This window comes from Capricornis sumatraensis, chromosome 20 (genome assembly GCF_032405125.1).
Source record: "Capricornis sumatraensis isolate serow.1 chromosome 20, serow.2, whole genome shotgun sequence".
NCBI lineage: Eukaryota > Metazoa > Chordata > Mammalia > Artiodactyla > Bovidae > Capricornis > Capricornis sumatraensis.
The window spans coordinates 22,390,828-22,405,056 of NC_091088.1; positions in this window are offsets into that span (position 1 = coordinate 22,390,828).

The following is a 14,229-nucleotide window of genomic DNA, read 5'->3' on the forward strand; positions in this document are numbered from 1 at the left end:
AAATGCAATCTTTACAAGCTCCTCATTGTTCAGAAAAGTAAACAGAGGTCCAGAGAAGAGAAAGGATTTACTCAAGAGTATATTTAGTAGTGGCATCAGATTCATGGCTAAGATATACCTCACTGATGCTTCTCTGCCTCCTGTCCAACAAAAGCCATTTGTAGGTGAATCCACAGAACTGACTCTGAGAAAACCTCAGAGTCCCTAGCAGGACTAACAGAAGGTGTTTCTCTCCCAAAGACAGTTAGGAAAGACTAGAAGAGATGACTACTACTTTAAATGCAAATGAGAAGTTTATCAAAGAGATGAAATCATTAAAAAAAGCATGCTGGATCTGAAAAATGCAACAAATAAAATGAAAATTGTAATAAAGAATATCAACAGCAAGAAAAACATAAAAGTTGGAAGATAAGAACTTTGAAATTATCCAGACAGAGAACAACAAAGGAAAAAAAGTGAAGAAAGCCCACATTATCTATGGAATACAACCAAAGGAAACAATATGCAAATTATTGGGGTTCCAGAAAAAGAGAGGAAGAAGGGGATAGAAATCTAATTTAAAGGAATAATGACTGAGAACTTCTCAAATTTGGTAGGGATTTTCATATCCCATTTCATGAAGTTAATAGGTCACCAAACAAACTGAACTTAATGAGATCCTCTCCAAGTCATATTTTAATAAAACTGTCAAAAATCAAACTACAAGAGAATCTAAAAAGCAGCAAGAGAAAAGAAGCTCATTACTTGCAAACGAATTCCCATAAAGGTATTGGTAGATTTCTCAGCAGAAATCTCACAGGTCAGGAGAGAGTGGGCTGGTATATTCAAAAGAAAAAACTGCCAACCAAGAATACTGTATCTGACAAAGATACTATTCAGAAATAAAGGAGAGATAAATATTTTCCAGATAAAAGCTGAAGGCTTCATTACCTCTAAACCTACATTGAAGAAATGCTAAAATGAGTTCTTCAGGCTGAAATTTAGATCTCTGATCTGAAAACGTATGAAAATATACTGCATATTGGTAAAGTAAGTATATAATCAAATTCAGAATGTCCTACTACTATAATATGTAGTGTGTTAGCCATGATGGGTGAAGCTGTCTTCCCTCCTTGCTGTTTACCTGGGGCCAAACTATGGTGGAGCTAATGAAGATAATGGCAACCTCCTTCAAAAGGTCCCATGCATGTATTGCTACACTCAGTGCCCTCAACCCTGCAGTGGGCCACCATGGACCCATGCCTCCGCTGGAGACTCCTAGACACTTACAGGCAAGTCTGGGTCAGTCTCTTGTGGGTTCGCTGCTCCTTTCTCCCAGGTCCTGATGCACAAGGTTCTGTTTCTGCCCCTCCAAGAGTCTGTTTCCCAGTCCTGTGTAAGTTCTGGCAGCTCTAAGGTAAGGTTAATGGTGACCTCCTCTAAGGGGGCTTATGCCATACCCAGGTCTGCTGCACCCAGAGACCCTGTCCCTGGGGCAGTCCACTGCTGACCTGTACCTCCACAGGAGACACTCAAACACAGTTCTGGCTCAGTCTCTGTGAGGTACTTGGGTCCTGGTGCACACAAAGTTCGTTTAAGCCCTCTGAGCATTTCTGGTGGGAATAGGGTTTGATTCTAAATGTGAACTAGCCCCTTCTACCATCTTGCTGGGGCTTCTTCTTTGCCCCTTGGATGTGGGGTATCTCCTCATAGCCACTCCAGGGCCTACCCACTTACTGGGGTTTCTTTGACCTTGGACGTGGGGTATACCTTCACAGCTGCTCCAGCAAAGCACAGAATCCCTTAGAAGAAATGGAGTAACCATCATAGTCAACAAAAGAGTCTGAAATCCAGTACTTGGATGCAATCTCAAAAATGACAGAATGATCTCAGTTTCCAAGGCAAACCATTCAATATCATGGTAATCCAAGTCTATGCCCCTACCAGTAATGCTGAAGAAACTGAAGCTGAATGGTTCTATGAAGACCTACAAGACCTTCTAGAACTAACATCCAAAACAGATGTCCTTTTCACTATAGGGGACTGGAATGCAAAAGTAGGAAGTCAAGAAACACCTGGAATAACAGGCAAATTTGACCTTGGAGTATAGAATGAAGCAGGGCAAAGGCTAACAGAGTTTTGCTAAGAGAACACACTGGTCACAGCAAACACCCTCTTCCGACAACACAAGAGAAGACTCTACACATGGACATCACCAGATGGTCAACACCAAAATCAGATTGATTATATTCTTTGCAGCCAAAGATGGAGAGGCTCTATACAGTCAGCAAAAACAAGACCAGGAGCTGACTATGGCTCAGATCATGAACTCCTTATTGCCAAATTCAGACTGAAATTGAAGAAAAGAGGGAAAACCACTAGACCATTCAGGTATGACCTAAATCAAACCCCTTATGATTATACAGTAGAAGTGAGAAATAGATTTAAGGGACTAGATCTGATAGACAGAGTGCCTGGTGAACTATGGACGGAGGTGTGTGACACTGCACAGGAGAGAGGGATCAAGATCATCTCCAAGAAAGAGAAATGCAAAAAGGCAAAATGGCTGTCTGAGGAGGCCTTACAAATAGCTCTGAAAAGAAAAGAAGTGAAAAGCAAAGGAGAAAAGGAAAGATATAAGCATCTGAATGCAGAGTTTCAAAGAATAGCAAGGAGAGATAAGAAAGCCTTCCTCAGTGATCAGTGCAAAGAAATAGAGGAAAGCTCTATTCCTGTATCCATTACATTTAACCTTTCTGTGCCTCACTTATTCACACATCAGATAAATATAATCACATCCAGGGTGATTGTGAGGAGTGAATGAGATGTTTGTAACGCACCCAAACAGGTCCTGGCACATGGCAAGCTCTCCTTAAACATTTGCTTTTGCCTCGCCGTTTGGCTCCAGGTAAACAGCAGGGAGGGAAGACAGCTTCACCCATCATGGCTAACACATTACATATTATAGTAGTAGGACATTCTGAATTTGATTATATACTTACTTTACCAATATGTGGTATATTTTCCTATGTTTTCATATCAGAGATCTAAATTTCAGCCTGAAGAACTCATTTTAGCATTTCTTTAATGTAGGTTTAGAAGTAATGAAGCCTTCAGCTTTTATCTGGAAAATATTTATCTCTCCTTTATTTCTGAATAGTATCTTTGTCAGATACAGGAAAGAATGGGAAAGACTAGAGAACACCTCAAGAAAATTAGAGATACCAGGGGAACATTTCATGCAAAGATGGGCTCAAAAAAAGGACAGAAATGGTATGGACCTAACAGGAGCAGAAGATGTTAATAAGAGGCGGCAAGAATACACAGAAGAACTGTACAAAAAAGATCTTCACGACCCAGATAATCATGATGGTGTGATCACTCACCTACAGCCAGACATCCTGAAATGTGAAGTCAAATGAGCCTTAGGAAGCATCACTATGAACAAAGCTAGTGGAGGTGATGGAATTCCAATTGAACTATTTCAAATCCTGAAAGATATGCTGAAAAGGTGCTGCACTCAATATGTCAGCAAATTTGGAAAACTCAGCAGTGGCCACAGGACTGGAAAAGGCCAGTTTTCATTCCAATCCCAAAGAAAGGCAATGCCAAAAATGCTCAAACTACCACACCATTGCACCCATTTCACATGCTAATAATAATGCTCAAAATTCTCCAAGCCAGGCTTCAACAATACATGAACTGTGAACTTCCAGATGTTCAAGCTGGTTTTAGAAAAGGCAGAGGAACCAGAGATCAAATTGCCAACAGACTCTGGATCATCAAAAAAGCAAGAAAGTTTCAGAAAAACATCTATTTCTGCTTTATTGACTATGCCAAAGCCTTTGACTGTGTGGATCACAATAAACTGTGGAAAATTCCGAAATAGATGGGAATACCAGACCACCTGACCTGCCTCTTGAGAAACCTGGATGCAGGTCAGGAAACAACAGTTAGAACTGGACATGGAACAATACACTGGTTCCAAATAGGAAAAGGAATATGTCAAGGCTGTATATTGTCACCATGCTTATTTAATTAATATGCAGAGTACATCATGAGAAATGTTGGGTTGGATGAAGCACAAGTTAGAATCAAGACTGCTGTGAGAAATATCAATAACCTCAGATATGAAGATGACACCACCCTTACGGCAGAAAGTGAAGAAGAACTAAACAGCCTCTTGATGAAAGTGAAAGAGGAAATTGAGGAAGTTGGCTTAAAGCTAAACATTCAGACGACAAAGATCATGGCATCCAGTCCCATCACTTCACGTCAAATAGATGGGGAAACAGTGGCAGATTTTACTTTTGGGGGCTCCAAAATCACTGCAGATGGTGATTGCAGCCATGAAACAAAAAGATGCTTACTCATTGGAAGGAAAGTTATAACCAACCTAGATAGCATATTAAAAAGCAGAAACATTACTTTGCCAATAAAGATCCATTTAGTCAAGGCTATGGTTTTTCCAGTAGTAATATATAGATGTGAGAGTTGGACTGTGAAGAAAGCTGAGCACTGAAGAACTGGTGCTTTTGAACTGTGGTGTTGGAGAAGACTCTTGAGAGTCCCTTGGACTGCAAGGAGATCCAACCAGTCCATCCTAAGGAAATCAGTCCTGAGTGTTCATTCGGAGGACTGATATTGAAGCTGAAACTCCAATACTTTGGCCACCTGATGTGAAGAACTGACTCATTGGAAAAGACCCTGATGCTGGGAAAGATTGAAGACAGGAGGAGAAGGGGACGACAGATGATGAGATGGTTGGATGGCATCACTGATTCAATGGACATGAGTTTGAGTAAACTCTGGGAGTTGGTGATGGACAGGGAGGCCTGGCATGTTGCAACCCATGGGTTCACAAAGAGTCAGACATGACTCAGCAACTGAACTGAACTGAACTGAACTGAACTGAACTGATATCTATAAAATGTTTTGTGTACACTCATGGTAACCACAAAGCAAAATCCTACAATAGATTTGCAAAAGATAAAAAGAGAAGGGAATCAAATCATAACACTACAGAGAATCATCAATTCACAAAGGAAGGCAGAAAGAGAGGAAGAAAGAAACAAAGACACTACAGAACAGTCAGAAGACAATAAGATGGCACTAGAAAGTCCATATGTATTAACAACTACTCTAAGTGTAAATGCATTAAATTCTCCAATCAAAAAGCATAGTGTCTGAATGGATTTGAAAAAACAAGACACAACTCTATGTACCTACAAGAGATTCATTTCAGCTCTAAGAATACACAAAGGTTCAAAGTGAAGGGATGTAAAATGATATTCCATGACAGTGGAGACCAAAAGAGCAGGGTAGTTACACTTATATCAGAGAAAGCATCAGTCAGTTCAGTTCAGTTCAGTTCAGTCGCTTAGTCGTGTCCGACTCTTTGCAACCCCATGAATCGCAGCACGCCAGGCCTCCCTGTCCATCATCAACTCCCGGAGTTCACTCAAACTCATGTCCATCGAGTCAATGATGCCATCCAGCCATCTCATCCTCTGTCATCTCCTTCTCCTGCCCGCAATCCCTCCCAGCATCAGAGTCTTTTCCAATGAGTCAACTCTTCTCATGAGCTGACCAAAGTACTGGAGTTTCAGCTTTAGCATCATTCCTTCCAGTGACCACTCAGGACTGATCTCCTTTAGGATGGACTGGTTGGGTCTCCTTGCAGTCCAAGGGACTCTCAAGAGTCTTCTCCAACACCACAGTTCAAAAGCATCAATTCTTTGGCACTCAGCTTTCTTCACAGTCCAACTCTCACATCCATACATGACCACTGGAAAAACCATAGCCTTGACTAGACAGACCTTTGTTGGCAAACTCTGCTTTTGAATATGCTATCTAGGTTAGTCATAACATTTCTTCGAAGGAGTAAGCGTCTTTTAATTTCATGGCTGCAATCACCATCTGCGTGATTTTGGAGCCCAAAAAAATAAAAAGTCTGCCACGGTTTCCACTCTTTTCCCATCTATTTCCCATGAAGTGAAGGGAACCAGATGCCATGATCTTCGTTTTCTGAATGTTGAGCTTTAAGCCAACTTTTTCACTCTCCTCTTTCACTTTCATCGAGAGGCTCTTTATTTCTTCACTTTCTGCCATAAGGGTGGTGTCATCTGCATATCTGAGGTTATTGAATTTCTCCTGGAAATCTTGATTTCAGCTTGTGCTTCTTCCAGCCCAGAGAAAATGTACCTTTAGCCAAAAACTATATGAAGAGACAAAAGTTATTACATAATAGTAAAGGTGTCATTTTATTAAGAAGATATGATAATTATATTAGGGATATATATATCCCTAATATTAGAGCATCTAAATATATTGTTAATACTAACAGACGAGGAAGAGAGAAATAGATAATAATATAATATTATAAGGGACTTCAATACTTCACTTTCAACATTAAATAGATCATCCAGATCATCAATAAGGAAACATTGGGCTTGAAATATCCTTTAGATCAAATGGAGCTAACAAACATGTATAGAACATTCCATCCAACTGAGTAGAATACACATTCTTCTCAAGTGCACATAGAATATTCTCCAGGATAGAGGATGATATGTCACAAAATAAGACTTAGCAAATCTGAGAAGGTTAACATCATAACAAGTATCTTTTCTTACCACAATGGTATGAAACTAGAAATCAATAGCAGAAGGAAAGCTGAAAAAAATCACAAGTATGTGGAAATAAACAACACACTTCTGAGCAACCAAGGGGTCAAAGAAAAAAATCAAAGGGGAAATAAAAATAATCTTGAAACAAATGAAAACAAAACATACCCACACCTACGGGATGCAGCAAAAATAGTTCCAAGATAAAAGTTTACAGTGATAAATGCCTACATTAAGAAAAAAGAGAGATCTCAAATAAACAATAACTTTATCCTTCAAGGAACAAACTAAGTCTACCAAAGCAGAATGAAGGAAATAAGTATCAGAGAAGAAATATGTGAAATACAATATTTAAAAACAATTGAAAGGACCAATGAAACAAAAGGCTGGGGAGGGGGATATCAAAGATAAAATTGACAAGCATTTAACTAGTCTAAGGGGGAAAAAAAAGAAATGAAAGAAAGAGTAGGCAGAAATTCAAAAAATCGTAACAGACTATAAACAATTATATACCAACAAATTCTGTAACAGAGAACATGGAGAAATTCATTGAAATATACAGTTTATTAAGATTGAATTGGGAGAAGGCAATGGCACCCTACTCCAGTACTCTTGCCTGGAAAATCCCATGGACGGAGGAGCCTGGTGGGCTGTAGTCCATGGGGTCGCTAGGAGTCGGACACGACTGAGCGACTTCACTTTGACTTTTCACTTTCGTGCATTGGAGAAGGAAATGGCAACCCACTCCAGTGTTCTTGCCTGGAGAATCCCAGGGGCAGGGGAGCCTGGTGGGCTGCCATCTATGGGGTCGCACAGAGTCAGACACGACTGAAGCGACTTAGCAGCAACAGCAAGATTGAATTATGAAGGAACAGAAAATCTTAACAAACCAGTTATGAGTAAGGAGATTTAATCATTAATTGGAAATCTCTTAACAAAGAAAAGCCCAGAACCAGATGGTTTCAGTAGTGAATTCTAGCAAATAAATAAAGAAGAGTTAAATGACAGTCTTTCTCAAACTCTTCCAAAAAATTAAAGAGAAGGAAATATTTCCAAATTCATTTTATGAGGCCAGTGTTACCTGATACCAATGCCAGATAAGGATGCTATAAGGAAAAAAAAAGAAAACTACAGGCCAGTTTCCCTAATAAATATCAATGTAATAATATTAATAAAATATTAGCAAGTTTAATTCAATGACACATTAAAAGGATTATATGCCATGATCAAGTGGGACTTATCCCTGGGATGCAAGGATGGTTCAACAACATAAATCACTAAATAAATACTCCATACTTACAGAATAAAAGATAAAATCATGCGATCATCTCAACAGATGTATTTTTTAAAAATACAACATCCATTCATGATAATAAAAAGAAAAATCTTAGGTATAGAAGAAAAGTACCTGAAAATAATAAGGCCATATTTGACAAACCCATACATAATATCGCACTCAGTGGTGAAAGGTTGAAAGCTTTTCACCTAAGATCAGAAAGACAGTGATGCCTACTCTCACTACTTCTATTCAACACAGTATTGGAAACCATAACAATTGACAAGAAAAGGAAATTGGAAATAAATAAATAAAATTGTCTCTGTAGATGATATGACCTTATATAGAGAAAATTTTGAAGGCTCCACCAAAAGAACCATTATCACTAATCAACAAATTTAATAATGTTGTAGGATAAAATATCAGCACATAGAAACCAGTTGTGTTTCCACACACTAAAATAAAATATCTGAAAAAGAAATAAAGAAAATAATCCCATTCACAGTAGCATCAAAAACAATAAATACTTGTGAATAAATTTAACCAAGGAAGTAAAAGATCTGTACATTGAAAACTACAAGGCTTAGAGGAAAGAAATTGAAGAGATGCAAACAAATGGAAAGATATCTTGTGTTCATGGATCAGAAAAATCAATACTGTTAAAATGCCCATGCTACCCAAAACCACCTATAGATTCAATGCAATGCTTAGCAAAACTCCAATGGCATTTTTCACAGAAATAGAAAAAACAATCCTAAAATTTGTATGAAACTGCAAAAGACCCTGAATAGCCAAAGCGATCCTGAGAAAGAATAAGAAAATTGGAAGCACAACACTTCCTAATTTCAAAGTATGCTGCAAAGCTTTATTAATCAAAACAGTATGATATTGGCATAAGAAAAGATTCATGGACCAATAAAACATAGTTAAGGGCCTAAATAAACCCTCACATACACAGTCAACCCATATTTGACAATAGAGTCAACAACACTCAATGAAGAAAGGATAAACTCTTCAATAAAAGGCACTGGGAAAAACCATTTAATCACATACAGAATAAAATTGCACTCCTATCACACACAACCCACACTTTTAAATCAAAGACTTAAAACATAGGACATGAAACCATAAAAATCCTAGAAGAAAACATAGGGAAATAGTCTCAGCAGGTATTTTTTTAATATGTCAAAAGCACAAGCAAAATAAAAAGTAAAAACAATTAAGTAGGGCTACATCAAACTGAGAAACATCTTCACAGCAAAATAAACAATCTATAAAATGAAAAGGTAACCTATGGAAGAAGAGAAAAAATTGTGTATCTGATAGGTGGTTAATATCCAAAATATATAAGGAACTCAGTAACAAAACAAAAAACAATTCAGTTTAAAAATGGGTAGAGGAACTGAATACAAGACACACAAATAGTCATAACGTACATGGAAAGGTGCTACCATTACAAATTACCATAAAAATTAAAATCAAAATCACAAGGACATAACGCCTTTCACCTATGTGGCTAGCATCAAAAAGACGAGACATAACCAAGTGTTGAAAGCGAAGTGAAAGTGTTAGTCACTCGGTCAAGTGCTTTGCGACGTCATGAACTGTAGCCCATTAGGCTCCCCTGTCCATGGGATTCTCCAGGGAAGAATACTGGAGTGGATAGCCATTCCCTTCTCCAGGGGATCTTCCTGACCCAAGGGTCAAACCCAGGTCTCCGGCATTGCAGGCAGATTCTTTACCATCTGATTCACCAGGGCACCAAGTGTTGACAAAGATACAGAAAACATGGTTAGTAAAAATATAAAGTGGTACAGCCACTATAGAAACAGTCTGAAGGTTCCTCAGTAAATTAAAAATAGAACTACCATATGATCCAACCATCCCATTTCTGGGTATATATCCTAGGGAAATGAAATCAGTATCTCAAGGAAATATCTGCACCCCCATGTATGTGGCAGCTTTATTTACAATAACCAAGATATGGAAGGGCTTCCCTGGTGGCTGAAAGGGATGAAAGAAAAGGATCAAGAATTCTTTGTTCAGTGAAATTATCCTTTGAGAATGAAAGTACCACGGCTTTGGGCAAGGATGGGATGATTTGGGAGAATGTCACTGAAACATGTATATTATCATATGTGAAATGGATTGCCAGTCCAGGTTCGATGCATGAGACAGGGTGCTCGGGGCTGGTGCACTGGGACGACCCAGAGGGATGGGATGGAGAGGCAAGCGGGAATGGGGTGCAGGACAGGGAACACATGTACACTCGTGGCGGATTCATGTTGATGTATGGCAAAACCATTACAATATTGTAAAGTAATTAGCCTCCAAATTAAAAAAAAATAAATTTATATTTTTCAAAAAAAGAGAATGAAAGTAAAATACAGCATGATAAAGCAATCTTGGGTTTCCCAGGTGGCGCTAGTGGTAATGAACCTGTCTGCCAATGTAGGAGACGTAAGAGATACAGATTCAATCTCTGGGTCAGGAAGATCCCCTGGAGAAGGAAAAGGCTATCCTCTCCAGTATTCTTGCCTGGAGAATTCCATGGACAGAGAAGCCTAGCAGGCCACAGTCCACGGGGTCACAAAGAGTCAGACATGACTGAGTGACTAACACTTTCAAGATATGGAAACAATCTAAGTAATGGATAAAGATGAAGTGTATATATAATTTACCATTGAATAAAACCAGTTTGAACTGTGTGGGTCTATTTATATACAGTTCTTTTCAATAACTGCAGTACTATATGATCCAGGGTGGTTGAATCCACTGACGCAGAACCACAGATGCAGAGGGCTGACTGTGGGATCTGGGCATCTTCAGATTTGAATATCTGTGCCAGGTCTTGGAACCAGTTCTCCTTGGATATCATCGGTATCCAAGTTTATAGTTGTCCATTGGTATCTGTACATGAGTTTGCACTGCACTGGGGGGTTAGCAGCAATAACCTCTGCTTTGTTCCAGGGTCAGTTGTAGAGACAGTAGAATATTATTTATCTATGAGAAAGAAGGAAACCCTGCCATTGTGACAACATGGACAGACCTCGAGGACATTATGCCAAGTGAAATAAGTCAGAGAAAGACAAATATTGTATGATATCACCTATGTGTGAAAGCTAAAAATACCTAACTTAGGAAGATCCCCTGGAGAGGAAATGGCAACCCACTCCAGTATTCTTGCCTGGAGAATCCTATGGACGGAGGAGCTTGGTGGGCTACAGTACCTGGGTCGCAAAGGGTCAGACACGACTGAGCGACTTCACTTTCACTTTCGCTTTAGGACTTCCCTAGTGGTCCAATGGTTAAGAATCCACCTTGCAATGCAGGGGATAGAGGTTCTATCCCTGGTCAGGGGACCAAGATCTACATGCTGTGAAGCAACAAAGCCTGTGCACGGCAACAACTGAATGTGCGTATTCCAGAGCCCCATGCCCGCGGAGCTGTCGCACCACAACTATAAAGTCCAATGCACCGCAACGGAAGACCTCACATGATGCGATAAAGATCCTGCAGGCTGCAACTAAGACCTGATGCAGCCAAGTAAATATATATATTCAATGCCCAACTCACAGAAACTCATAGGAACAGAGCATAGACTAGCAATTGTCAGGGGTTAGGGTTGGGATGTCAGGAGAAATAGGGAGCTATTGGTCAAAGTATGAAAAACCTCCAGTGATAAGATGAATAAGTTTTGGGGATCTAATGTACATTATGGCGATTATAGTTTACAATACTGTACTATACACTTGAAAGTTGCTAAGAGTGGACGTTAAGTGTTCTCACCATAAAAAAGAACTGGTAATTATGTGAATAGATAGAGGACTTAACTAATGCTACTGTGGTAATCACTTTGTAATATATACATGTGTCAAACTGACACATTGCTTGATGCTCTCTGACAACCTAGAAGGGTGGGATGGAAGGGAGGTGGGAGGGGGGTTGAAGAGGGAAGGGACATATGTATACCTATGGCTGGTTTACACTGATGTATGGCAGAAACTAACACAATATTGTAAAGCAATTATCGTCCAATTAAAAATAAATTTAAAAAACAGAAAAATAACACATTGTACATCTAAAAATTACACAATATTATAGAGTGATTACATCCCAATGAAGCTGGGCAGGGGGAGAATATATGTAAAATAAAAAGCACTTTCTCATCTGAGGCTATCTAGGTATAGGTAAATGGATGCACACTCTCTTCTCCAATAACCTTGGAAAATCCCTTGCTTATGTTATGTTACAAAAAGCACTCCTCTGGAATAATGTTTTCTTCTTTATAATAGGATTTGACAATCAAAATGTCTTCACTTCCAAAAGACAAATCTCTCAAAGTGAAAACAGGCATTATAGACAACTGGACGAGGCACACGGTTTATAGGCAACAATTTGGTTCAAAATCTCTTCAGCCATTCAATTAATGAACATTAATAACATGAATATCATGGATATATCATAGATTCCCCCCCAAATTAGAAGTTATCATCAGTTCCGTTCAGTTCAGTCGCTCAGTCGTGTCTGACTCTTTGCGACCCCATGAATCACAGCATAGGGACTCCTTAAACTTCTTGCCAACCTATTCCATACTCCACGTTCCACCCCATTTGCTCCATCTAACACTGCTCCAGCCACGCTGAGTATCTTACCACTCCCTGAGCGAATTACCAGTTGCTCCTGTTTCTGGGTCTTTGAAATCACTATTGCCACAATCTGAAACAATCTAACATTATTCCCTTCACTTGAAAAAAATTGAACTTCACTGTTGAGCCTTCAAGGCTTAGTTCAGATGTTTCCTCCTTGGGGAAAACTGTCCTACTTAATTATCTATTTCCAAGCAGACTGTTGGCTTCATATCTGTGTGGATCACAGTTGTATTTCTAACACTTAGAAGTCCTTGGTACATAGTGGATGTTTGATAACAATATGTTGAATGAATAAATGAATTGAATGAATGAATAACGATGATAGGAGAGAATTCTAAGACAAAATTCCTTTCCTCCAGAAGGGAGAAATGATCACACAATAACACACATGGAAATATAGAACCATAGCATAGTCTCGTGTGTGCTTAGTTGCTCAGTCGTGTCCGACTCTGCAACTCCATGGACTGTAGCCCACCAGGCTCCTCTATCCATGGGGATTCTCCAGGGAAGATTACCGGAATGGGTTCCCATTTCCTTCTCCAGGGGATCTTCCCGACCCAGGACTCAAACCCAGGTCTCCCACACTGCAGGCGGATTCTTTACTTTCTGAGCCACCAGGGAAGCATAGTGTTAGCCCTAGAAAACACACACACACACATACATGCACACACAAATAAGGACTTTGAGCCAAGAAGTCAATCAAGGAAATAAAATGAAGCACTAAGTTGCAGATTAACCCCCAAAAAATATAGGCAAGGAGGAACAGAGGAAAAGCGAATAGAAGATAATATCAAGCTGACAGAAACACAGCTAAATCAATAATTACATTAAATATAAATGGAGATTATACTTCAATTAGAAAGCAGAGATTGTCAGATTGCATATAAAAGTAATGCCCAGTGATATGCTGCTTATGAGAGATCCATTCAATATAAAGACACAAATGGGTTGAAAAAAAAAAAAAGGATGCAAAAAACCATGCTAACAGTATCAGAATTGTCAACCCAAAAGCATTTTGATAAACAGCTTAATCAAGCGGAATAAAGTGCTCTCAAGAGTACAGTAAATACAAAAAGGGAAAATATGTCATTAATCAAAAGATACTTTTTTAAAAATGTAAATTAAAATAAATTAAGATTCCAGCTAGGCCCACCCAAGCCCCACTCCTGTTATCTTAGGATCTTTCTAACCAACCAGCAGGCCAGCACCAGCCTTGGGACCTTCTGGGCTCCACCCATCACTGGGCCAGCACCAGCCTTGGGACCTTCTGGGACCCAGAGCCAGCTGCTTTGAGATCTGAATGTGCCCACAGGGAGATCACATATGAGGCAGGGCCTAGGAACCAACAGGGCTGGAGGCGTGCCCAACCACCAACACACCCACAGTAGTTGGCCCTTCCACAACAGAAGGGAGCATGCAGTCTGCACAGGGTGCACCCTTAGAACAGAGAGATGTGGTGGCCAGAAGACAGGGTCCTGCTGGCCCCATGGACATCTCTTACACAGCCTACTTCTTCAAGATCAAAAAACTAACCCGTCTACCTAATATATAAAAATAAAACCAGAAAATCAGACAAAAAGAAGCGACAGAGGAATAGGTTCCAAATGAAGGAACAAGATAAATCCCCCAAAAAAGACAAAATGAAGTGGAGGTAATTTACCCCAATAAAGAGGTCAAAGTAATGATTATAGATATG